The following is a 26,221-nucleotide window of genomic DNA, read 5'->3' on the forward strand; positions in this document are numbered from 1 at the left end:
CCTCAGTAAGCATCCGGCCCATTCCGGTTTTCAGGATAAGTTCTCTCTGAGAGCTCAGTAGGCTCTGCCTCTTTGAGGCTTCGAAAGGGACACGATCTTCTGGAGTCTTGGGAGGCCTGGGGCAGCCTCACCCGGGCTCTGCTCTGGGGCCTTCTGGAGTCACGCTGCTAAAATAGTACTGTGGCTGCCAACCCGTGTCGCTATTTCAACTAAATTAACTTAACTTGAACAGAATTAAAAATTCAGTTCCCCAGTAACACCAACCACATTCGAAGTGCTCAGTAGAACTAGACGATACCGTGTGGAATACCTCCATGACTCCTGAAAGTTCTCGACTGTGGGCAGTATTGTTCTAGAAAGTTCCTGACTTTTCCCGAATTTCCTAATGGAGGCACCGAGAAAGCAATGGTGTGGCTGGGTGTTGCTTTGGGTGCTAGAGCAGGACCCAATTCTCCTTCCAGTCAGCTCTCTCTCCTTCCTCTCAATGCTTTCTGAATCCAGCCAGAGGGGCTTCTTGCCACCCAGGGGCCTAGAGATCCCCACTGGGCTGGGCATTTGCTTTGATTTCCCACATCCACCTGAATATCAAGGCACCTTTTCAGCACTCCAGCCCCAGTCCATTTGGCACTGAAGCCAACGTAGAGATGCAAAAATGGAGTGTACACGAGGGTTTCAGAGAAAGGAGATTTACTGCTGCCCAAATCCCAGACTTCTTGATTGTCAGGAGAATCCTTGCCTGTTTTCTAAGTGTTCAGAGAAACACGCATACATACAAACCAAACGATCATGGCGGCATTGGAGTCTCAGAGCTCACAGAATCTTGCGTTCACTGCCCGTATATCACATCCTAGGATTCTGGCTTGAAATCCTCAGTCAACCATTCCTGCAGTCCTTAGGCCAATTGTTGTCCCCCTGGATATTCTCTACTCAGTGCTAACCTAACACAGACTTGACTTCAGAGCAGGACTCAGCCCCAGGCCCTCGCTCCCAACCACAGTCGGGATCCCAGCTTCGTGCCCTCCTGATGACACAGCTGGCATTTTTGTGCTTCCCCATAGATCTCAAGCCTACGTTGCTTTAGGACCCAGTGGAAGATGCTCGAGGGATAACAAACCTTCCCAGACTCCTCCAGCCATGTGTTCCCCTTCTCTGAGACCACTATAATACCCTGCACCTGGCCCGATCTCCTCAGGCAGAGGAGAGTTCTATCTCTGTCACCTCTGCTCACCCTGGTTGAGTCGCTGTCCCACTGTCCCCCCCACAGGTCTGTATAACTGTTTTTAGGGGCGGGGGAAGGATATGGGGGAGAGGTGCACAGGTGCATTGCCTGGGGTGCTGAGCACCGCTCTGCTCCAGGAAACCATTGGCTCCCTGCGTGATCCTCTGGTTCAGGAATTCGGAACCAAGCGAGGGAAGGAAGAATGGAGCGAAAAGAGAAAAGGAGAGAGATCCGAACAGTGGGCAGCCGCTGGAGAAACAAAACCATCGGAGGCTGCCAAAGAGGAGAAAAGAGTGATTTACTTTAATCCTGTCTTCAATAAACCGCAGTTGCCAAGAAAGAAACCAACTGGCCCAAAATATGTGAGGACGAAGGGAGTCAGGAATTTTGTAGCAAGAGAAACAGCACGGCCGGGTAGAGGTGGCTGTGGTTGGACGTTAAGTCACTCTAAAAGGGCTCATAGTTTTGTTTTGTTTCCTGTTCTAGGAGACATTCGTGATTCTTACATGGCAGCAAAACAAATATAACCGTGACTTATGTTTCCCAATTTACAGAGCTCATTTCATGTGCTTTCGACAGGAATATGATATTTCTGACAATCACAATTCTTCTTGACGTTGGAGTGTTTGGAGGGCAAATGTCCCATATGCCACACTCCCTGATTTGTTTTTAGGGCCTTCCAGGTATGTGAGAAACTCTCATAGAAATGCAAATCGATGGCATCTAAGGATGCAGAAGTCTGAGCTCCAGTGTCTGCAAGCTGTAAATAACCTTCCTCCGAGCACTGCCATGGAAGTCACTGGAGGAAGCGGGGATGCTATGGGGACATTCACAGAGCTGGGAGACATCTTGCCAAGTAACCCTCCCTGGATTCCACAGGATAGCTCTGGCCACTCCTGCTGGGCTGGAGGCCACCGAGACCTCGCTGCCTGGCCAGGGCCCCACTGAAGGGTGGAGGTGCTGTGACTGCAAACTGGGGGCCCCTAGGGCGGAGGTCCTTGTCCTCCAGATGCCCACAATGTGGGCGGGGCAGGAGGGAGGGGCCAAGGCCTGTGCTCTTCCTGCAGACCTCTTTCTAAATCTCAAGGGAGCTGGAAAATTGAGAAACCAGGTAATTTCAATAGTCTGGCACTATTCTAGTTCTTAAGTTCGGAGGTGGGGTCACGTGTGTTCATTTCATTGTCAAGTTATAACAGGTATCTAAATGTTGCATGCATTGCTTTGCATAGATCCCGTTACGTCAAAACCTGTACATGGTGCCCAGGGATGTCTGAGGTCTTGGAATGCAGAATCAAATTCCTAAGGTCAGTCTGGCTCTGCGAACGGCTGCTGTCACACTGCCTTGACAGGTGAGCCAGAGGCCTCTCTGGCACCGAGTGTGGCTCCCGCCCTGAGACAGGAGTGCGGTCCAGGTTGTGTGAAGCACACAGGCGGCCAGGTCGCGAGATAGCTCACCTGGGGTCATGCGGCAGGTGACTGGCTGCGGGGAGAAGCGCGGCCAGCCGATGCAGCAGCAGCTCCGGGATTTGGCTTCCAAGTAAAAACAAGCAGTGGGGGAAGAACAGCTGGTGTTGAGTCTGGTGCTAGGATTAGTCTGCAACGCTAATCACAAGAAGTGGAAAAAATTAGGAGGTCCTGCCTGCCAAGGAGGTTTTCAAACACATGCATGTGCCGCAGCCGCGGTGGGATTAGATTCTCCCAAGCGCCTTCGAGCAGGCGCCCACCACTGAGAGCCAGAGCCCCTTCCCAGGCGTCGCACCCAGAGCCTGGCTCTGACAAGACTTGAGAAGGGCCAGTGCCCTCGAGGAGGCATCACACAGGGGGGCTGCTGTGTGCTGCAGGCCAGCCCTCCAAATCTCCTCTGACGTGTCCTGGAGGGCAGTTGGGACCGACGGACAGTGCAAGAGACAGTGTCCCCAATCCTATGGATACAACGGAGTTGAACGTCACACTCGTTGCCGCGCTGGGCAGAAAATAGTGAGAAGGTAACCCTATAGGCTGAAGTGAGGCGATGCTCGGGACCTGCCCCCAAACCAGTGGGAAGCCCAGACATCAGCAGACACGACCTTCCAGCACCTCTGCAGCGTCATCATCATGTGCCATGGGCCAGGCAGCACAAGGATCCGGGCCCAGTCCAATGGGCGTGACTGTGGGGTGCCCTGTGACCTTGCCTTCTTCTAGTGACTGCAGGCTCCTTACCACCTTCTAGAATTGCCACCACGGGGAAACTTCCAGTAGCCCCTCACATCTGGGTAGAGTTTCCTTTAAAAATGGGTTTCTTTGGGTCACCTGGGTGGCTCAGTCAGTTAAGCGTCTGACTTCAGCTCAGGGTATGATCTTGTGGTTCCCAAGTTTGAGCCCCACGTAGACTCTGTGCTGACAGTTCAGAGCCTGCAGACTGTTTTGGATTCTGTGTCTCCCTCTCTGGCCCTCTCCCGCTCATTCTCTCTCTCTCTCTCTCAAAAATAAACAAACAAAAAAAGTTTTTAAAAATGGGTTTCCCTGTGGTTTATCTATACAATGGAATACTACATGGCAATGAGAAAGAATGAAATCTGGCCATGTGTAGCAACATAGATGGAACTTGAGGGTGTTATGCTGAGCGAAATAAGTCAGGCAGAGAAGGACAGATACCATATGTTTGCACATATACGAGGATTAGGAGGAGCTTAACGGAGGACCATGGGGGAGAAGAAGGGGAAAAATAGTGGGGGAGAGGGAAGAAGGCAAACCATGAGAGACTCTTGAATGCCAAGAACAAACTGAGGACTGATAGGTGTGGGGGGGAGAGGAAGCAGGTGATGGGCATGGAGGAGGGCACTTGTGGGGATGAGCACTGGGTGGTTATATGGAAACCAACTTGACAATAAACTATTTAAAAATATAAAATAAAGTAATACTATAAAAATGAGTTTCCCTTCAAACAGAGGAACTGAAGCAGCACTTGGGTACTTGGGGCTGGGGGTGAGGTTGGCGGTGGCGGCGGGGGGGGAGAGTAGTACAGCAAGATGAAAAAGGGACTTCAAAACTGCTATGGACTGAATTGTGTCCCTCCCAAATTCCTACAGTAAAGCCTTAACCCCCAGTGTGACTGTACTTGGAAACAGAGGTTTTATGGAAGAATTAAGGTTCATAAATGAGATCGAATAGGATTAGTTGTTTTATATGCAGAAACAGCAGAGAAAGCACCCCTCTCTCCCTCATACTCTGCCACGTGAGGGACACAGCAAAACAGTGGCTGTCTGCAAGCCGAGAAGAGAGTGCTCACCAGAGACTGACTGAGCTGGCACTCTGGTCTGGGTCTTCTGGCCTCCACAACTGTGAGAAACAAGTTTCCATGGTTTCAGCACCTAGTTTGTGGTATTTTGTTATGGCATCCAGAGCAGACTCTAGTATAAAACCTGACTTCATGCAAAGCCAGGCCCATATGAGACACAGGACAGATACCTGATCCAGATAGGGTGTGAAAAGAAGACAGAGGGACCATGAGTAGTGGACAGAGGGCCAAAACGTGGAAGAGAAAAGTAGGTGACACGTCACTGGAATCTATCCTGGACCAGACAGGAGCCAAAGGAGGCCTCAGTGGTCATCAAGGTTCAGAGTCACAATGAGGGGTGGGTCACCCACACCACTGCCAGACTGTGATGAGGAGTCCTTGATGCCACTGCTAAGCCACAATCATGGATGCCACTGCTAAGCCACGATAAGCCATTAGTGGGCCCCCAGGCCGAAACAAACCCTGTTCTCAGAACTCTCCAGAGATTCAGCAGCCGGCATGAAGGTCCCTCTAGTCCCATATCTTGGAAGCATGCCCCATGGATATGCATGATAAAGCACATGTCTTTACAGCATCCTGGATGAGTTTCATTTCGGTTTGGACTGCGTGGGGATGAAAAAGATGCTCATGGTGCACTTGCTCCCAAGGAACTTTCTGTTCAGATCACAGGACAGCATTTCTGTGGAGGAGCTTCTGGTACGGATGTTCCTCAACGCCCTCCCTCGCCTCTCCCAGCTCCCCCAAACCTTCATTTTGGTGTTGCTATTTGCTTCTAGAAAATGTGGAGCTTTTCAAAAGACATTCAATTTCCTTTGTTGCTATTCAGTTGCCATAGTCAATTAAAATCTATCAATGCCCCTGAATAAATTTGTGCTAGGTGAAGAAAGAGCCTCAGTGCAATCTCTCGACATGATCTCTATTACCTTATGTTGCTTTAATAGCTAGAGTAATAGTTTGTTATTAATGGAATTAAGCAATTCAGTTCAAGCTTCCCAGAGGTCTTATAAGACAACTATTATAATTTGTATTCTCAGATTTTCCATTGAGTAGATGCCATGTGTTTTACATTACTTGCTAATGTTTCGAGAGATAGCAATAGTATATTTAATATCTGGCTTTGTTTAATGATTCCAAGCCACTTTCAATGTAGGTAAGTGCTGCTGGAATTTTGAGCAGTTTAAGAGGCTACATTGTACAAATAATTATCTCGAATATTATTCAACCCAATTTCAATTTGTACTTTTACTCTGCCAGCCTTCCATCCAAAAGATTTGATCCAAATGTGTTTTCCACTTTTCTCACTGAAAACAGTCTCTTGTCCCTATGGAGAAGACCGGAAGACATGCTTCAAGTGACCCCACAGGCAGGCACACACGTGTGTGCAAACACACACACACACACACACACACACCACTCTCGCCAATTTAGCATATCTGAATAGAGTCATATTTAATCAGAGATTAAAAAAACTTTTTTCGATGGTTGCAAAAACCTGTTTTTAGAAGAAATAAATGTATGCACTGCATTATGAAACAGCTTGAGAAAACAAGATCTTACAATGTACACCATCTCTGTATTTAAATAGTTTCATTTCTATTCATGAGCTCCCTGATTAGATACATGGAAAATATCATCAGTAAAATATGAATAATTCTGACAAATTAATAGCCGATCTTTTTTTTAAAGAATGAAAATATGTGTAAGCATCGCATCCTCATTAGGCGAAGCTGCTATCAGGGATGCCTGAAAATTGCGGCCCGCCTGGCCACGGCACAAATCCCTCTTAAACCACAAGCAGGGAGAGGAAGGGCCCCGGCGAGGGGGCCTCTGGGGAATCGTGCGAAAGGGCGGCCCCATCTGCAAGAGCGGGATGGAGCAAACGCCCAGCAGGCCAAGCATGTGCAGTGTTCTACTTTCTGTCATTCCCGTGAGGTAGGCGGGGCAGGGACCACACGGCCATGAGGTTTTAGAGCAGGAAAGGACCTCAGAAACCATTTCTTCCACCTGCCCGTTGTGTCTTAGGCTGTTTGCATTGTTGCACACGAGGAGATGCGGTACAACCTTAATGGAGAGATGCAGCATGGAAACTCAGTTATAGCCATCAGGCACCTGATGCCTTTGTTGTGTCCGAGCCCACGGTGGGCAGCGGGGGGAGGCACAGTCCCGCCTTCGATGGGTCTGGCATAGGAGAGGAGGGGACAGTGATCACGGCTAATGGGAGGTGGCATGGTGGTGCCAGTTCCGAGCAGGAGGTGGTGGCCATAGATGAGAAAGCTTGGCCCGCATCTCGGCTCTGTTCATCCTTGCCCTACAGCCTTGACAATGTCACCTAACATTTTTTGAGCCTCCATGGACTTACCTGTCAAAAAATGGCAATGAGAATTCCTAATTGGCAGCTTTGCCGCGAGCTGCTCCAAAGTTGTCACTCTAGTTAGGGTCTGGTTTCACTAAAGAGAGGCTACCCACACCAGCTCATGCTAGAGGGAGGTGTTATGAGGCAACGGTGAGGTTTCGGGGGAGCCAGCAGATGGGAGAAACAAGGGGAGCTTCAGGAGCAGCCACGACGGGCAAGATCTCCTGCTCACGGTTCACCTTCTCCCTCTCTCCCTTCTCCTTCCCTCCTAATCACCACCTCTGAGACTCGACCTTTTGTTATGTATGTACAGAGCCTGGGACTAAGTGCTGTCCTGCATCCGTGTTTCCATTTGGCTGAAGTGCCTGGTCCTGGTGGTCCCTTAGTTCCCACTGCAGAAGGCAGATCTTACTGGTCTAGCTCACGTTTTAGTCAGTCTCTGGCCACTCGGGGGGAAGGGTAGCTTGGAAATCAGGAATCTGCTCCTAGTCCGATAAATGAGGCTGAAGGCGGAAGGGGTGGGGGTTAAATGACCTGCTGTCAGCAGCAGGGGTTGTGGGTGAGGACAGATGTTTCCAGAAGGTGCTGTGGGAAAGGCAGGCGGCTCCAAACATGTCTGATACAGAGGGCCCTCAAGGGTTCATTCCCTTTCCTGCATTAAAGGTACGGGCAGTAAGTGAGGCGAGCATGCATGAGAAGGGCTAGTTCTGCCCCGGGAGGAGGCCTGGGTGGGGGTGGGAGCGGCATTCTAAGTGGAGGAAACAGCACGGAAAAGGCACTGGGGCATAAAGTTCCAGAGCGTGACCGCAGGTGGTACTTTCAGCATGGAGGAGGTGTGGGTTTCCAGAAGCAGGTGCCTGGACTTCACCCCATAGGGACTGGCAGGCTGACAGTGTGACTCACCCCTAGAGAAGGCACTGGAGGCCAGCATGCAGGAGTTGGAAGGGGGGTGATGAGGGAGCTGGGGAGGAAATGAGGCAGGGATACCATGCCAGCCATTTGGGTTAGAGCTGATGCAGGCCTGCTGAGCCAGGTCAAGAGCAATGGGAATGGAGGGAAGGATGGGGGAGAGGTGAGGAGACAGAGACAGGAGCCTGGGATGTGGGGGTGGAGAGTGACAGAAGAGGGGAGGGTCCCACATTTCTGACTTGGGATCTGGGTAGATGGTGCGGCCATTCCCAGAAGTGGGGAGCACTAATCGAGGAGTGGGCTGGAGGAGAGCTAACAAATTCTGTGAGGTCTGTGGCCCCTGAGGGGCACCCTGGGGAGTGGAAGGGGACCATGTGGGTACAGAGCCTGGGGATGCGTCCAGGAGGTGCCCGTTTACAGCTAAGGGACAGGGGATCAATGGTGCCTAGAGGGCTGGGAGGCAGGGACATGGGTTTCAAGCTGCCTGGATGGGAGTGAAAGCAGCAGCCACCTGAGCGTGAGAGGGTCAGGAGCAGGGCTGACAGCCAGGCGGGTGGGATGCTGGCACGCATGGCAGCTATGGGCACCCAGATGGGCGGCCCCCATCACCCTCAATCACGGGTCCTTCCTGAGGAGAAAAAGCCATAGGGCCTGCTACCACTTTCCCGGAGAATCCAGGGTTCACCTCCCTCTTTTCCTGAGCAGGAGGCAAGAATCCCTGGAGACACTGCTTCTGAAACCCGCAGCCCACGCGCCCCTGCACTAAAGGTCAGTCTGTTGAGCTCTGGGCCATGAGAACAGTGAAGCTAGAGGCTGCCGCGACTCACACACCTACCCGCCTGCAGAGGCGCTCAGAGCAAGCCCACAGGAGCGTGGGAGCTGTGCAGGGCGCGGGGGAGACTTTCCAGGCCATTGGGGGCCTCAGTCCCATTGGAGGCTGTGGGCTTCCACAGAGCAGAGGTGAAGGCTGCTGGTCTCCCCATTCTCACATTAGGATCTCATGTCCAGGAAGGAGGGATCGGGTGCAGGCTGGCTTCCTAGACCAGCACAGGGGGTAACTGGGCGCGGGACTGCCCTCCCAGCCCTCCAGACCCAGCCGCTGGGAGCCCAGCCATTTAACCAGCCCTGGGGGGCAGGGCGTGCACATCAACCAGCATTAATATTGAACGGCTGTTTACTTTTACAAGCCCCAACTTCCCATAAATCCAAGTCAGAATCAATCATCTTTTATGGAAGATATTAATGGCAATTCCATTATTTAAATCCAATCAATGCGGGTTTGTTTTTTTTTTTCCCCTTTTTCTTTGGTTCCTTTATGTTGAAGCCAAGTAGTTTGGATAGGGTTTTTGGCCAAGTTATGAAGAAAAAAAAAAAAAAGCCAAATGCCCTTGCTCACATCTCAGTATTTCAGTTGGATAACTGCTTGGGAAAAAGGGTTTGGTTTCTCTCCATTTATCCTACAGAGTAGGAAGGCGTGAATTCCAGGGGCCCAAGCAAACTAAAAATTCTTCACTTGTACTGGCCGTGCCTTCCCCGTGTGCTGTCTGGGACACTCAGTGCCACTGCTTTTTTTAAACTCAGGCTTTGTTGAGATCTACGGCTTTCCAATCCAATTTTATCTACCTATCTATCCATCCATCCATCCATCCATCCATCCATCCGTCATCTATCAGTCATGAACCCAACTCTACCAGGAACTGGCTTCCATGGCCCACACAACAGCTAATGTTTAGTAGGAGCAAGTGGGGGTCCTTTGTTCCCAGAAGTAAAAAGGTAAAAAGACACAAAATGAAGACAGCAGTCTCGCAGCTCAGGAGACAAAGCGGCCCCCAGGAAGGCCCCCAGGACACACGTGTGGCAGTGGCCGCCCACGGCGGCTTCCCCGCAGTCAGACGCTCACTAAAAACAAAACGAGTGGGTGAGGACGTGCAACCCCAGAGTCCACGTAAGCCCTGGAGTAGAGGAGGGTATAACGAAGAGAACCAGTTTTCAAAACCCAAACGTGGGACTTGGAGCGAATGACATCTGTCTGGAACGCCTCCTCTTTCCCCAGCCAGCTCCTCCCGGGGTCAGGACCTCACGGGCTGTCACCTCCTGCAAGGACCCCCCACCCCCCACCCCCAGCTCCTCGGGCAGAGGGCACCCTTGCGGGGAGCGCCACCTCCTGCGTGCCCTCCCGCGGCCCCGGGGGCCACCCCAGTGCCGTCCCGTCTCCTGCACTCATGTGAACGCTGTTCTCTGGGGGACTCCTGCGGGGAGGGACTCGACGGGGGGGGGGGGGGTCTGAGAAGGCTTCCGTGTGGCAGGAGGCGTGAGGGACTGTGACTCACCCGGCTCCCGGAGGCAGCTGGGGACTAGCTGTTCTCCGTTTCCACTCAAAACAAAACAAGGGAAAATGGGCTTAAATTGCAGCAAGGGAGATTTAGGTCAGATAGAAGGAAAGCCTGCAGGAGCCGCCGGAACGGGGACTCTGGGAGCTGATGGAATTTCCTTCCCGGGGGACCTCTGGGAGCGCGGGCTTCAGCCCGCTGGGTCCCCAGGCCCGACGGGACAGCGGCCGTGGGCTCCTCTCGCGAGGCCTGGAGCGCGAATTACGTGTGAACACACGCGTGACGGCATCACTTCTTGGGGGCTGTCGGACTTGCAGCCCACGGACAAGCCACGCTCTCTGCCTCAGGACAAACGATTCCTCTCCTGCCTTTGGCTGCCAGGCCTGCAAACTCCCCTCCTTCCCTCCCTAAGCGACAGTTTTGTTTTCTGCCAGTCTCTGCATGACGAAGCGGGCACGGAAAATCCTGTCCTAACGGCTTGAGGAGCGTCCCCAGCCGCCTCCCCCCACCCCCCGCAGCAGCAGGGCGGGGTCTCCGGCTCCACCGGCCAGAGCGACAGGAAGTGCGAGCCCCACGCACAAAGCACTGAACACGGGAGGTGTTGTCCCCCTCTTTTTTGGGGGTGAGCAACGGGTAGGTGGTCTCTTAGTCACCAGAAGCCCTGGGCAATTCCAATGGGAGGCCATGGTCAGAAGCACCGCCAAGGCTGGGGGCAAATCTGTGACCACCTGTAACAAACGCATGGAACCTTCTAGACGTGGCTTCAGGGAGGCAGCAGCCCCTGCACCGTTTCCTGCTCCTACACTTGTCAGTAGCTCTCCTGCTTTGATTTACCTTGTCTTCTTATATTCCTTTAAGTTACCTTTTCAGGCCTTCCTGGGCTGGGGGAGGTGAAGACAGAATGGAAAGCTTCCTGCTTGTCTCTGGCTGGGCCCTGGCACAGCTCCTGCCACCTTAGGCCTCCCAGGAGAGAGGGTCAGGGACCCCTTCCCCACCCACAGGCGCCTAGTTGGCGCCCTCCGTCCTGGTAATCCGCCCACCGGGCCGCGCCTCTGGTTCTGCCAGGAGCCGTCCAAGGCCATGAAGAGGCTCGGCCAGTTCACAGCATCTGTGTGCTGATGGACTGGGGCAGAGAGGGGCCTCATGGGGTGGCGTCCCTGTGTCCCGGGCACTGGCTGTGCCACCCTTGCTCGCCGTCCTCAGTCTGTGAGACTCGGCCCCTTGATGAACAACATACTGAGGCCATCAGTCAAAGGCAGGAGATCCACCGGGTGGAATCCTTCCCGTTGCTGGAGGCAGAGGAATTGAGGAAGGAGCAGAGGGATGTGTTTCTGTCACTGCGGGGACCTGGCCAGGAGGGAGAGACTGGCACCTGCCACGAGGACATTCTGGTCAGAGCAGATGGGAAGGTTCTGGTGTTTTCAGCTGTTCTACGGTGCAGCGGCAAAGTGACCCCTCCTCCTGGCCTCTGTGTCTGCCAGTCTTGACCATCCCGTTGTCCACAGCAGGAGAGGTCAGAAGGCTAAAGGGCCTCTCCGTGGGCTGGTGGCCACAGTGATTGAGAAATCTGCGTGCCTGGGAACCGCAGTGGCTTCCTCGACCACACGGCCCGGCCACAGCGGTTTGTGCAACATCCCAGATGTGTCACAATTACAGGGCTTAGCATCCACAGCTCCACCCTGTTCCCTGAAGCTCCCAACTCAGGAGCCCTGGTAGTCTGAGAAGCGTAAGTAAGACCTTTCACGCCTCCAGGCCTTCGGGGAGCTGACTGTATGGATGCTGCTGAGGGACCGCTGCCTAGAAGAAGCCAAGGATGGAACGGAGACTCTGGGCAGTAAGAAAGACACCCCCAGAGGCCCTCCCTGGCTGGGGGCCTCTGGGCGGGTCTTTGAAATGGTCCTGCAGACACAGACAGGAGAGGAGAGTTGTGGCAGAGCAAACCCAGTCCTCAAGACCAACCCACATGGCCCAGAGTTCACTCCATCTGGGTAAAAAGCTCCTTCCACAGGCTAGAGCTCTCAGTGGGAGCGTGGACAGAAGGCTGTCATGTGTTCCTAGAAAGAAAAAGTGCACCAGGCCAAGGGGAAGATGGGAAACTCAGACAGTGTCCTTAAGACATCCCCTCGTGCTCGCTTCCACGGTGCCCTTGGTTTGGCCTCCACTGCCGAGCCTTAACTAGCCAGCCAGCCCTGTGAGGCTGCGGTCTGCGGGCTCTAGGAAACACCTCCTGGGCCTCATCCTTGGTGAGGGGGACTAGAGAGCAAACGCAAGCCTCTAGGACTCCCAGTGCAGCTGGGGGACCACAGGTCACATGGAGATTAGGGCCAGTCAAGTGACGAGAGGTCAAAACTCTGTGGGGGTGGCGGGGGGGGGGGGCGGGTAACATACTGGCTAAGGAGGAGAGCTTTCACATCAAACCGACCTGAATCCCAGGCCCAGTCCAGTGCTTGCTTGCTTATTTATTTATTTATTTATTTTAGAGAGAGAGCACAAGTGAGAGAAGGGCAGAGAGGGAGAGAGGGAGAGAGAACCCCAAGCAGGCTCCACACAATCAGTGCAGAGCCCCATGTGGAGCTTGAACCCATGAACTGTGAGATCATGACCTCAGGTGAAGTCGAACGCTCAACCAACTGAGCCACCCTGGCGCCCCCTCCTTTCTAATCTTGGCTCAGACCTTGGGGAAGATGTTCATTTCTCTGAACCTCAGCATGCTGCTCTGCATGGGGCACGGGGGGGGGGGGGGATGAAAGTGCATGTCAGTCATTCAGTATAGAGTCCTTGGCACTCGGTCATCACTTGATACCTGTTGTTACTCCAGGCACTAAATCCTGCCTGAGCCCAGAGGAAAGGTGATGCCTCAGGTCAGGGGTGGGAGGGAGGGCTGCAGAGAGGCACTAAGTCCGGGCAGTGTGGACCCCAGAGGCAGGGACGGAGCTGCACCAGCCCTGGCCAGGCCCCCTTCTAAGTGGATTACTGTTTATTGGCGACTCTTCCTATCTCCCAGGTTATGAATTATTTACCAGATAATGACTTCATGATTGTTAATGACAGATGCCCCAAGGACACGCTGACATACCTTTTGAAGCCACAATGCTAATTGTGTTGGAGTCCCAGAAGCCCCCATGTGGCCACATCCAGAGTGTCACTCCCAGGGACAGATCCTGACTGGCCCTTGGGGATCAATCACGACTCCAACCCCTCATGATACAGATAAAGAAACTGAGATCCAAAGAGGGGTGGGGATACCCTTCCAGGTCCCAGAGCCAGCCAGGGGCAGCCCTGGGTGGGTCAAGCCCCAGTGTGTCTGGTAGTCATTTCTTCACTGTGTGGGTGTGGGCTGCTGGGGCAGTTATGGGCTGAGCAAGCTTAGGTTTAGATCTCCTTCAGGAGGCCATGGGTATGGGGAGTGGGGAATAAAATGGGGCTCTGATGGGTGCTGAGTCTCCCCACCCCCCAAAGAGAGCAGGAGGGGCTCCAGGATGCTCCGTGGTCCATGGAGAATCAGGATGCAGCTCTGAGGTTGTTCAGGATCCCCGTGGACTGAGGAGGGCCACTTCCCTGGGGGCAGAGGTCCCCTGCTGACTGAGGGCTCTTAGCTCTGAAAAGCTGCAGGCTGACTGACCGTCTGAGGGCAGAGGACGGGCACACCAATACCTTCCTTGAAAGCGCATTTGGTCCTGAAGAGAGTTTGAATTAAGTCCATGACTCAGTTGGGAGTCCTAGCCCCTGAGAATAATAATAGCAAATCTTTGTAGAGGACTGTGTTTCAGGCAGCATTCTAGGTGCTGTGTTACGTTAACTTTACAAACATCAGAGGATGTGGGTCTTATCATAATCCCTGTTTTTCAGATGAAGAAGCTGAAGCACACATAGGGAGGTTCAATAACGTGCTGGAGGTCACACAGCAGGTAAGGGGCAGGGCTGGGATTAGGACCAGGCAGGCTGGGTCCACCATCTGTGCTCTTTCTTGACCACTGCGTCATGTTGCTTACTAGAAACGTTTCCCAAATGGATGGATGCAATGCCATGGGGCCCCTCTGGATATGGGATGTGCCTTCCTAAAGGTGGCTCGAACGTAAAATTGAACATATTGAGACCCTGGGTCCCAGCTGGGTGCTGGGACACCCATTTCTTCCTGGACAGTGGAGTGTGGTGTGTGCCCAGAACAGCAGAAGCAGAGCTCGGGCAAGGGGTGTATGGTCTCCCCAGGGGTCAGCGGCCCTGGAAGGACAGGGTTGGTGCCCTGCCCTCACTCGCCTAATGTAGGCGCTGTGAGCTGTGGCCGGTCCTTGAGCTCACAGGTGAGATAGGTTAAATGAGATGCTTCTGAGTGAAACACACATGCTCCTCACTCATCCCGCAAACACTCGGGATCTGCCTTTGTGCTAGGCTTTGCGGAGGGACCCAGTGACTGATGCACAGCTCTGTCCTCAGCTGTCTCCCAGAGCAGACAAGAAAAGATCCAGGTGCCAGGTGAGAGGGATTCGTGATAGAAAGGAAGCAGAGGGGCTGAAGGACTCAGGAGCAAATGAGCATAGCTAGAGGCCATGTGAGTTGGCTTTTTTTTTTTTTTATCATCAGTTCCTTTTCAGTGTTTATGATGTGCTCAGCTCTGCAGAGAGCTTGCCCATTCCCCCACCCCCACCCAGAAGCTCACAGTGGGTGGGGAATGAGCCGCAAGCACCCTGGGTGGTGAAAGGACCACACTTGACCTGAGAAGAAGTGAATGGCTGCCAGAGAGAGGAACAGCATCAGGAAATCCGAGGAGAGAAAATTCCCATGAGTGGGAAGCTGGGAGCTCTTTGCCAGGAGGTGGCAGGGGATGGGAGAGGCTTTTCCGGGATAGTGGGGCTCACTGGACAAGTGTCCAGAGGTGCGATGCATACGTGGGGGGGGGGCAGTTAGGAGCACAAGGGTCTGTCTACATGGGGACAGAGGCCGTTGTGTGTGTGTGTGTGGTGTGTGTGTGTGTGTGTGTGTGTGCGTGTCAAGTGCGGGTCATGGGAGGCGAGTGAGCCTGGCTGGTATGGGGGTTAGATTTACCTTATCTGACTCACAAAGTCAGTTGGGTGGCTCCGAGCACCCTTGCGTGCCATGGCAGAGCACTTTGAGTGCATCTCAGAAAGCCCTGAACTGGTGCTAAAAAAATAATCATACTGCTTATTCTGGGATGGAGAGGCAGGATGCCTCCCCTACACGCTAACGGGAGGGCGAGGCTCTCTGGCTGGTGGGCTGGGACTGCCTCGTGCACCTCTGTGAGCACCGACCTGAGAGGAGACCCCGGATAGACCCCTTCTGCATCCTGACTTTCACTTCCCACTTAGGGCACTGGCCTGCCCACCTGGAGAAGGGAGGCCAGGTTAATTGTTACTTCTGGGCTCTTCTGGGCTGTTACTAGGTTACTTAGTAAAAGCAGAAATATGCTTTTAATGATTTTTGTTGTTGTTGCTTCCTTACGAACCAGATGCTTTTATCTAAATGAGTTGCTACAAATAAAAAAAAAGACTCAACCCGTGAGGGTTGCTAGGCTGCGTCTGCCTTACCCAGGCAAACTGTTGCTCTGCCAGTGAGGTGTGAGCCCCCAACTCCTTCAGCACCCGCCCGGCTCACTTACAAGTCGGAGGCAACTGTGTCTTGGCAGCTATGCCTAGCGTGCCTCCGAGTGGCCTGGACGGGAGAACCCAGGGAGGCAGTGGAGTGGTCTCTGGCTGGTGGTGGCCATTCTGTCACCTGTGTAGGTTGGCATCGGTGGGTGACGGCATAGGTCTGGCGTACCTGTAGCCTTCAGGCCTCTTGGGTCATGGTGGGTGGGAGGAAGGACCGTTTTCCTCCTGGGTTGCTTTGGGGCTCTACTGAGGCCCCGAGGATGGTCACTCAAGGCTGGGCTTGACACACAGCAGGTGCTCAACTAATATTTGTGGAGGACAGGCCAGCACATGATCGATACTTGCTCAGAGCTCTTTAGGTTTCAATATAAGGAGTGTCAGTTGACGTGCGGGCCTGAGGGACCTCTGGATTAGGAAGCAGGAGACAAGGTCTGGAGTTCCCCCTCTGCTTTGATTGGCTGTGTGAGCTTGGGCAAGACATTGGCCTTCTCTAGGCCATGGCTTGCTGCTTGGTGTAATAAATGGCAATAATAACTCCTTTCTGTCTACCTCCTAGGGTCTCTCTCATGATCAAATAGAGGGAATTATGTGAAAATGCTATGCAAACTAAAAGCACTAGGTCATGGGAGGCGGTAAAAGAAGTCCTATGGCCTTAGCCTTGGATGTTCTAACAAATTGGGGTTGGGGCAGTGGCTGCCCAGGCACCAGGCTGTCAAAGAGTCTGCTTCAGGGTCAGACAGTGCATGGGGAGCTTGGCTGTGAGAGGGCCCTGTGAGCCTTCAGCTACGTCTCCATTATCTGGGAGGGTGATGTCTGGAGGCTTAGCATGGCATTCAATGTCCACCATTGCCAAGACCTAGTTACCTTTCTTGCTGCATCTCCCAACCCATGGGTCTCCTTTAGTACTTAGGCTGAGCTTTCCTGTGTTTTTACATTTGGGACTCTTGCAATAGCCCTTCCTATTGCCTGAGATAGTCCCTGAGTGTGCATGCACATGTGCACACACACACAGATTTCATTTTTAGCTTAAAGCCATCTCTTCTTGGAAGCCTGTAGTTTTGGTCGATTCGAGTTAGTTGCTGATACTCTCATGCCCTCAAATGTGAGCTCTGGGTCAAGGATTCTGTCTCCTGCGGTCACTGCTGTGTCCCTACTGCCTGGAGTGATGCCGGGCATGCAGCAGGTGCTCAAGAAGCATTTGTTAGGCAGATGAATAGTTCTCCCATAGCACTTTGTATAAATGCCTCTTGCTGCATGTAGCACATCTTATTATAAGAATGTATTCACTTTCTGGTTTCCCCACTGGACTGCCAGTTCCTGGAGGTCAGGGCTTTAGTCTGACCTCTCTGGATGCTGGCTCTAGAACAGTATGGCAGTGTTGCTGCCAATAAGTGCTTGAAGAAATGAAGGAATGAATGAATGTTGAAACACTCTTCCTTTTACCATGTACGGGGTGTTCCTCTACAGCCCTCGTGCTTTCGCACTGCCGCGCTGTGTACACATGTGCGCAAGAGACAGAGAGAGACAGAGTGCAAGAGAGAGAGGGAATCTATATGATTGAAGACAAAAGCTTAAACGTTCTTTTGAGTGACCTGTGATGACATGAAATCATCAATAAGGGACAGAAACACAGTAGCTCAGGAGTAACCCCCTGCAGGTCACTGGACAGATGTGTACACGTCTCTGGCGGGGCTGCTCCCAGTCCATCAGGTATTGGTGTGCAAATGAGGTTTCTGGGCAAATTAGGCGTCCCTTCCTCTGGGCACGACAAAGGACACAGCAAGCTTGCAAGGTGCAGCCTGGGTCAGCCCTGACCTCCCCACCCTGGGCCAGATGCCCTCCGGGAGGGCACAAACTCACAGCTGTTCCCAGCAGCCCCGGCCGCTGGGGCACATTCAAGGTAAGGAAGGAGACAGGTCTCTTGGAAAATCAAACTTGGCCACAAAAATAAACTCTGAGGTTTGCAGATAAGCTATTTCTAGCCCAGGTGCCAAATGAGGTTTTGCAGCTAGAGTGAACTGCTGTGTGAGCCCCACCCCAGCCCCATTGGCTAACGGGAACTGCTCCTGAACAACTTCGCATCCAGGACTGGGGACAGGTTCCACCTCGGGGCAACTCCTGCCTCTGGCCAATAATCTCAGTGGGTTGTTTGTCAAGGGGCCGAGGCTTAAAGAGGGAAGAGGGCGAACAAAGGTGACAGAGCCAGTGCCCTGGACACAGGGACACCACCCCACGAGGCCCCTCTCTGCCCCAATCCATCAGCACACAGATGCTGTGAACTGGCTGAGCCTCTTCATGGCCTTGGACGGCTCCTGGCAGAACCAGAGGCGCGGCCCGGTGGGCGGATTACCAGGACGGAGGGCGCCAACTAGGCGCCTGTGGGTGGGGAAGGGGTCCCTGACCCTCTCTCCTGGGAGGCCTAAGGTGGCAGGAGCTGTGCCAGGGCCCAGCCAGAGACAAGCAGGAAGCTTTCCATTCTGTCTTCACCTCCCCCAGCCCAGGAAGGCCTGAAAAGGTAACTTAAAGGAATATAAGAAGACAAGGTAAATCAAAGCAGGAGAGCTACTGACAAGTGTAGGAGCAGGAAACGGTGCAGGGGCTGCTGCCTCCCTGAAGCCACGTCTAGAAGGTTCCATGCGTTTGTTACAGGTGGTCACAGATTTGCCTCCAGGTTTGGCAGTGCTTCTGACCTTGGAATTATCTGGGGAACCTCACAAAAATACTAACGCCTGGGTCGCATCCCGAGAGATTTTGATCTAACTGATCTGGTGTATCTAGCCTGGATATCAGAATGTTAAACAGTGTCCCCAGGTGATTTTAATATGCAGCCAGAGTTGAGAGCCACTGTTTCGACTTAGAGGAGGCAAACAAGAAGTTGATGTTACAACGTGATTCCATAAGAGGTATCAGGAAGGGCTGAGAATATGTCTGTGCTGGAATCAGAGACACTTCTCCCAAGGGTCCCAGCAAAGAGATCGCAGTGACAGGATAAACACGAACTGCCACAAAATCCTAAGTGTGGGCGCATCGCTACGATCTATAGGAAAAGACGGTCTCCTACGAGCCCATAGGATTCATGTGAAAGCATTCTGGGGTGGGGTGAGATGAATAGGGTTGACAGTGTGACAGCTCAAGTATCTGGCTTTCAGATGGCTTGATCCAGGAGGCAGATATTAGAATATCTGAAACAATAAATAAAGTATGTATCATCCAGGAACTTCGTTTTGCTGGATCTCTATAACTTCTATCTCAATTCCTCAGGGCTTAGGGTCCAAGAATTTGGTAGGGCTTTCAAGTACAGTGTTAAGGCTTTAGACTACACTGACATGCATTCTCATGAGAACAACTAGAAGGTCTGGGGGCAGGACCTGGGCATCCGTATGTTTGAAAGCTCTCCGGGTGATTCTGCAGTCACCGAGGGCTGACACTACTGGCCCATCAAGACCTGCCAGTCTTCCGCTGGGAACTGGGAACGTCAGGGGTTGCCCTCAGTGTAAGTGGAGGAGACGGAGAGCCGGCAGCTGTGTGGGGCTCACCCAGAGTTAGTGCTAGGGTTGGGATGAGAGTGCAGTGGCCGCCTCCTGGCCCAGAGTCCTGTCCATGCACTGCCTGTGAGGTCACTCTGTCCTGCAGTCCTGTGATCCTAGAACTAAGCTCATCTGATCTCATGATGTGGAGAAAAGACGACAGTCCCTGTCCTCGAGTTCATGGTCCAGGAAGGAAGACGAGAAACACAAGGCAAAGGAGACAGAGACGCCCAACCAGGCAGGGGCGAGGGGCAAGGGCCCCAGAGGCTGCAGAGCAATGAGGTGGCTCAGTGTTGGCCAGGCCAAGTGTGGGGCGTGACTCAGGTCGTGGCTGGTTCTCAAGACTCTGGAGAAGTGACTGGGACCTCAGCACAGAGACGCCTTCTGAGAATGCAGCCCTTGGGACAGCTGAAGCAGAGAAAGGAAAGCTGAGGGACATCCTGTAGCACTAACACCCTCCCTTACAGGCAGGAAGAGGAAGAGGGGCTGGAGTGGCCACACAGATGGGGTGACACGGCCCGCCAAGCCAGGGGAGAGAGGTTCAAGGTCTCCTTGAAGTAGCAGGTAGGTCACCTGCTAGTCATTATGTGGACAGGGCAGGCCGGAAGTCTTAGGGATGATGGGAAAGGGGGGAGACTCCGTGAAGGATCTGTGTGGGGGTTGCTGGTGGCTCCCACAGCCCCCTCAGGGGCTGAGTGCCCAGAAGCCCGGTGGACGTGGGGGCTGCCGAGGCTCCCAGGGTGGGTCTGGGAGAAGAAGCCAGGACAAGGGATAAGCAGGTGACAGAGTGTACATGTTAGTGAAGGCAGCCCTGAAATGTCTGCCCACAGGTCTGTCTTTGGGTAGGAACATGGTAGCCAAAGGGGAATTGATGAGAAAGAAAAGAAGCAGCAAGGCTGTTGAGAGCAAGGGAATGAGGGAAGACAAAAGACCAAGGAGTGTGGTCAGCAAGGGCACCTTCTGAATGGCTTGGCCGGATGAAGCATCCTTGAGTGCGGGCGTCCAGGGCCCGGCGCACAGCGTTCTCTGATGGAAGAGTTCCAAGTCCCATTAGCTTTGGAGACATCTGCAGTGTCCTCTGAGGATGCAGGGCGCACAGGGGGACAGGAGGCCCTGACTGGTGGTCCCAGGGATGGAGGCTGCGGAGGCCGCAGAGGAGCGCTCCTCAGCACTGATGGGGATCAGTGTTTGCCCTTTCCCACCTCCAAGATCTAAGTGTCTATTAATGTCATTGTAGGCTCAGCCTAGGGTTCTGCACAAACCAGGTCCTCAGCTTTAGCTCCTCCCGAGCGCCAGCCCTGCCAGCGTCACCCACTGTAGGGCAGGGATCAGGTTTCGCCCCTGCCCACTGCCTTGGGCACCACACTCTCGCTCACCGCTCACCGAAGGGCACGGAGCAGCCCTGTTTTGCATCTGAGCAGGCCCCATTCTGCAGCAGGACACATATAGCCCAGCGTTCCGGCCCAGAGTCCACAGGAAAGCGAGAGCTTCTTCCACTGGTCACAGGGGACACAGTGGGCAATGGAGACTTCCTATCTTCTTGGGAATCAATGGAGTTCTGCGTGTGAGGCCAAAGGGAGAAGCACCACCTGGCTCCGGGCCACATGCTGAGGTGTTTCCAGGAGCAGCTGCGGCTGTGTGTGCCGTGATGCATTTACCGAGAGCCCCGGCAGTGCTGGGCGGGGGTGGAGGAAGGGGATACGGAGATGAATCAGATGTGATTCCCCTCCTCCAGGAACTGGCTAGGTGGTAGGACAGACCATCGTGAGTGGGGACACCAGTTGGGGGGTTGATCTACCAGGTATCCCATCGAGGTCCCTCCCTATCCTAACATACGTGCTTCTTGAAGACTGGGATAAATAAAAGCCATGTGCTACCCTATGTCAGTGGGAAGGGACAGCAGATCCCAAAATAAGAGCCGTTAAACCCATTCCCCTGCATCTCTAGATCCCCTTCACCCCTGCCACACTTACAGTGTCTAAAACGTGAAGGCAGGGGCGGCTGGTGGCTCAGTCGGTTAAGCATCTGACTTCATTCTGCTCAGGTCATGATTTCTCGGTTTATGGGTTCGAGCCCCGTGTTGGGCTCTGTGCTGACAGCCCTGAGCCCAGAACCTGCTTCAGATTCTGTGTCTCCCTCTCTCTCTGCCCCTCCCCTACTCATGCTCTGTCTGCCTTTCTCTCTCAAAAATAAATAAACATTAAAAAAATTTTTTTTTAATGTGACGGCATATCCTTGGAAAGCTGACTTCTGTGAAGAGCGTCTCCTTAGTCTCCTCTCAGACACTCATCTCCACCTCTGCCCCCTCTAGGAGCTGGGAATGCCACCATCACCAGACCTGTCTAGTTTTGTAACTCCCCTCCTCTCACCCGACAGTCACAGAAGCAAAGCATTCCCTCAGGCCTGGGATGACTAACCAGGACAGCTGTCCGGCTGCTCAGTGGCGCCATTAGATGCATGCCAACAGCCCACCAGCGCCCGAGGCCGGAAACCCATCTCCCCTGCTGGTTGTCCCCCTTGGGCTGCTGGGTGGCAGTGAGCTGGATGCCCAGTGGACGTCTCTTCCATTTGGATTTGGGCAGCTGAGCCAGGCCCAGCCTGGAGCCTCCTCCCACTGCTTGCTGACAACCACGGCCATCGACAACTCAACCCCAGGGCTGCGGTAGTGTCTCTTGAAGCCGGGGCTCTGGGAGTGGAGGCCCATCCCCAGCCCCACTGTTCCGGAGCCCAAAAGAAACATGCACGTGGCTGGAAACGTTCGGTCTGCCGTTCTGGCCCCTGCTGGGGAAGGAAGCTGGGGTTCAGGCTGCAAGCTGGCCCCAGGTAAAGGCCATGGAGCTCCTGACCAGAGGCGCCTAAGAACAAAGCAGTCCCGGGGCTGCTATGGCCTTTTCCTCCCCAACCCCAGGACCCATGTGCTATGCACTTGGCTTTGGTCCATGGACTTCTAAAGCCTCAAGTGCCACCAGACATGCTAGGCTGTGCCAGCTTGGCCTCACCTGTCCTGAACCATGGTGCCCATGCACCCTCCCCCGCTCCAACCTTCATCCCAGGCCCACCCTTCAGTTCTTCTAGCAACAGTAAAGGGGTGCTGGCAGCTCCATCTCCCGGCTCCCTGCCCCCCAGGCTCATTCCCGGCCTGCTGGCTGGGTGTTCAGCAATCTCACAGATCCTTTTCATCAGTATCTGCCCTCACCCACAGGCCGCGTTCCCCCCACCTCCCCTGGTTACCTGGTTTTTATTACCTAGGTTTGAAAATCCTGAATCAAAACTTCAGGCCCAACCTCTATAAATTTAATCCAAGGAAATAAACCACTATGCAAACAACAAAAATGTTTGTTGTGTTACTGTCTTGTAGGAGTGAGATATTAAAAATACACTCTACGTCCATCATTAGGGCACTGCTTAAGTAAATCATGGAGATTATTCTATCCAGATGATACAAAGAGTTTTAAAATGCTATAGATTTGTATCTACTGACATAAAAAATGTACCCATCATACTGTGAAGTCAAAAGTGGTACATACGGCGTGATCCTGTTTATGTGTGCATATGTGTGTGCACACTTTACTGTTGTGCATAGAAGGAAAGCCCGGAAAAAGACACTAAAGTGGTTTTTCTCAGCATTATGATTGTTAAGTAATTTATATAATTTTAGGTGCTATCTTTTAAAGTACTTTTACAATGAACAAATAGTATTGTAATGATATTGAATTCAACTCCTTTAATAACGAGAAAAATTAACCTACCAAAGAAGCATTACAGTTTTTGAGGAGCTTAAAGATGACCTAGCCGCCGGCCGTCCCCAGATCCCATGTCCTGGGGAGCCCCAACAGCTAGAGTAATGCTCTTCAGTTGATCCCAGGAGGACTGGGGCCCGGGGGCTTTGCTGGGCTCTAATCTCGTGTCTACGTAAAAATCTCCTGAACCCAAAGGCTGAGAGGGCCAGCTACATTTCCTCATGTCCCCCCAGAACAGCAGTGTTTGAGAACCTAGCCTGCAGTGGCCAGGTCTGACGCCTTTCTTATCTGCAGGCGAGCTGAGCAGAGACTTACCTTTCGATGTCCGTCTCTGGCAAGGTCAGGGTTCGTCCCCAGGATGCAAAAACCTCGATGGCCACCAACACTTAGCACAGCGTGAGCATTACCAGGAGGCCAGACAGTCTAGAAAGAGAAGGAAAAGGGTGGGGGTGGGGTGGGAAAAGGTATCATCTTCTGCAAAAAGATCTCTTTGGAATTCTAGTATCTTAGAGGGTCCCCACCCTACATAGAAGCTTGTGCCTGTGTTGAATTTCTAAGTGTGGACCATCTCACACAGGCTGTGCCCAAACGCGGCTGTGGGCACTCCCAGATGCGGGGGTGGGGTGGGGGGGGTTCAAGCAGGCAGTGGATACCTTCAAAGGGCAGACTCTAGATGTCCTTCCCCCAGCCTCCAAACACACAAAGCCCTAATCCCCACAAGGGAACCACTAACAGTGGGTAGGAGGGAGAATAAGGACATCGCCTTCCATCTGATTCAAACCAAGAAACTCCAGAGATGGGGAAAAATAAGAAATTTAGGTCTTTAATCTAATGCTGAAAAGAGAACAGGACACCAACTCTAGAATTACAAAAACAAATCATTACTTCTTTTAGATAATGGGCAAGAAGACCTTGAGGAGGCAAAGGATGGGTTCCCTGGAGAGAATTTTTTTTTTTAAATATAGATTTAATACCTAGTAGAAAGAGCATATCTATTACGGCGAGGCAGGACTATTCCCAGTTCCCTCTTTCAAATGTAATATATGTGAAAGCCATCTTCACGACAAGAAATGGCAGCCTCCACTGCAAAAATGCACAACTGTCATTACCCGGGAATCGATATATTTTTCTAAACTGAATATATCATTATCAATTGATTTTCCTGTTTCCTCTTAGCACTCCAGAGTCCCGGATAGCAGGGGAAAGCTTTAATGTGATATGAGGGATTTGGACAGGTAAATAAGTTATTGTAAACTAATCCCACCTTGCGACAAGCTTCTCCCTGACAACGCAATGGGTCTTTCTCGGAGCCTCTTTCAACCCACGCTTTTCCAGCCGCCACTGACAGAGACACACGCTAGCCATATCAAATAGCCATTTTCAAGCTGAAGGTGGCAAAAATATTATTTTTCCCAAGGAGAGAGTGTTCTCTTTACGATTAAGAAATAACCTCTGTGGGGAAGCAAAGTAAGCCAAGGTCACCATTTAATTTTGACACAGAGCCAAAGTCGTGAGTACATTTCCCCTACCAAGCCCTACGTGAAGCGCACGGATAAATCGATTGCTTTGGCCACAAAGTACTGACAGTACTGGTGATAATAAACGATCAATGTATTTCTGGGAAAGATCCTTGGCAGGTACATGTTGGTGAAGAGATAGGTCTGGGAGGCAGCTATCAGATCGTTTTTAGATCCTTGAGAATCTTATTCATTCACTCACTCATTCATTCCATAAATATTTATTGAGGGCCTGCTGTGTGTCAGGCAATGGTCTAGGCACTAGGGATATATAAGTGAACAAAACAGAAAGAAAAAAAATTCCTGCCCTCATGGAGTTCATGTTCTAGTGAGTGGAAACAGAGAATAAACAATAAGCTTAAAAAGTTGCATAGTGTATTAAAAGGTAGGCAGTGCTATGCATTAGAGAAGACAGAGCAGAAGATGAGTGTTGGGGGGCTGGGGTGCAGTTTAAAGAGGGTGATCAGGGAAAGACTTGTGATATAGGACATTTGAGCTCACATGTAGGGGATAAGGAGTGGAGCATGCAGGAATCTGGGGCTGTGTTCTTGTAGAGAGGTGCCAGTGCAAATGTCCTGGGGTGGGGGCGGCAGGGGAGCATGCCTGTTGTGTTCCTGGGCCAGCAAGGAGCCCACTGTGGGTGGATAGGAAGAGTCTAGTAGGACACCCGGCTAGGGGAGTATCTAGATCATGCAGGGCCCTGTAGGTCACTGTAAAGGCTACTAGCTAACTGAGAGCCATGGTCCTGGCCACCAGCTGCAGAAGGAGCTCTCATTCCCTTAAGACAGACCTCCCAGGTCTGTCGGCTTAATCGCTTCCCTTCCTTTCAAACCAGATGGCTCAGCTCTCCAGGCTGTGCCAGATGAACAGGGCACAGGCCAGGCAGGGGCTCGGAGGGGCAGTGGAGGGACGTGAGCCGTCAGGGCTGCCTAGCTTGTTCTGACGACAATGGCCTTGTCCTTCCTCCTCTGTGGCCCCCAGAGGCCACTTCTGGAGGAGATCATTGAAGCAAAGTTCCCCCCCCCCCCCCGCCAAAAAATAAACTGCACGCAAGGCTGAGTTCTTTGGAACTTTCCCCTAACATGCTCATAGAAAGATCCTAACGTGCACTGACGCGGTAGATTATTAGCCAGCCAGGTTGTGCTGCCTGTTTTGCCCAGGTCTGCTCTCCATCCTGTCTGTCCCCAGGGAGCCCCCAGGGGGCTCACCTGATCTGCACGGAGGGCATCCCTGGAGCTCTGAGGCCCTGTGATTCCTGGCTGGGTGCAGCTAACAGACACCAGCAGGAGACTGGTGGTGTCGGGGGTTTGTTCCCCTACTTGCCTTCCTCTTTGCAGTGGCTTCACGGGCTGGCCGTGACTCTTCAGTGCAGGTGGTGGGTCTGGATGGCGGGCCGCGGGCCCCACAGAGCGTTCTCTTTGTGCTCCGGTAACAGCGGCGTCTACATCTTTATGAACAACCCTGTCATTTGACTCTTTTCAAACCGCTCATTTCAACGTGCCCGCTTCCTGTTATGACCCTTATAGGATCCGCTCGCAGAGGCAGTCGAAAGCAGGACTTTGGAATCAGGCACCCGAAGCAAAATCTTAACACTGCCCCCTTAGTTTTGTGACGCTGGCTAAGGTATTTAATTTCTACGAACCTTCATTTCTCACTCTTAGAACTAGAGAAACTGATGCGTAATTAGCAGCAGGAGGAGCAGGATCACTATCTCAGGGCTCCCCCTACACTACCACCCAGGGC

General features: G+C 52.7%; 1 protein-coding gene across 1 annotated transcript in view; it reads right to left on the reverse strand.

Moving 5' to 3' along the window:
- Positions 1 to 23,305, reverse strand: part of KLHL29 (kelch like family member 29) — a 224,394-nt gene extending 201,089 nt beyond the window's left edge. Inside the window, exon 1 of the mRNA XM_039238265.1 lies at positions 23,277 to 23,305. The gene's annotated coding sequence lies outside the window, so the exon portion shown is untranslated. The remainder of the gene's footprint in view (positions 1 to 23,276) is intronic.
- Between the last annotated feature and the right edge of the window lie 2,916 nt (positions 23,306 to 26,221).

The sequence above is a fragment of the Hyaena hyaena genome, unplaced genomic scaffold (genome assembly GCF_003009895.1).
Source record: "Hyaena hyaena isolate Hyena2069 unplaced genomic scaffold, ASM300989v1 scaffold_138, whole genome shotgun sequence".
Taxonomy (NCBI): Eukaryota; Metazoa; Chordata; class Mammalia; order Carnivora; family Hyaenidae; genus Hyaena; species Hyaena hyaena.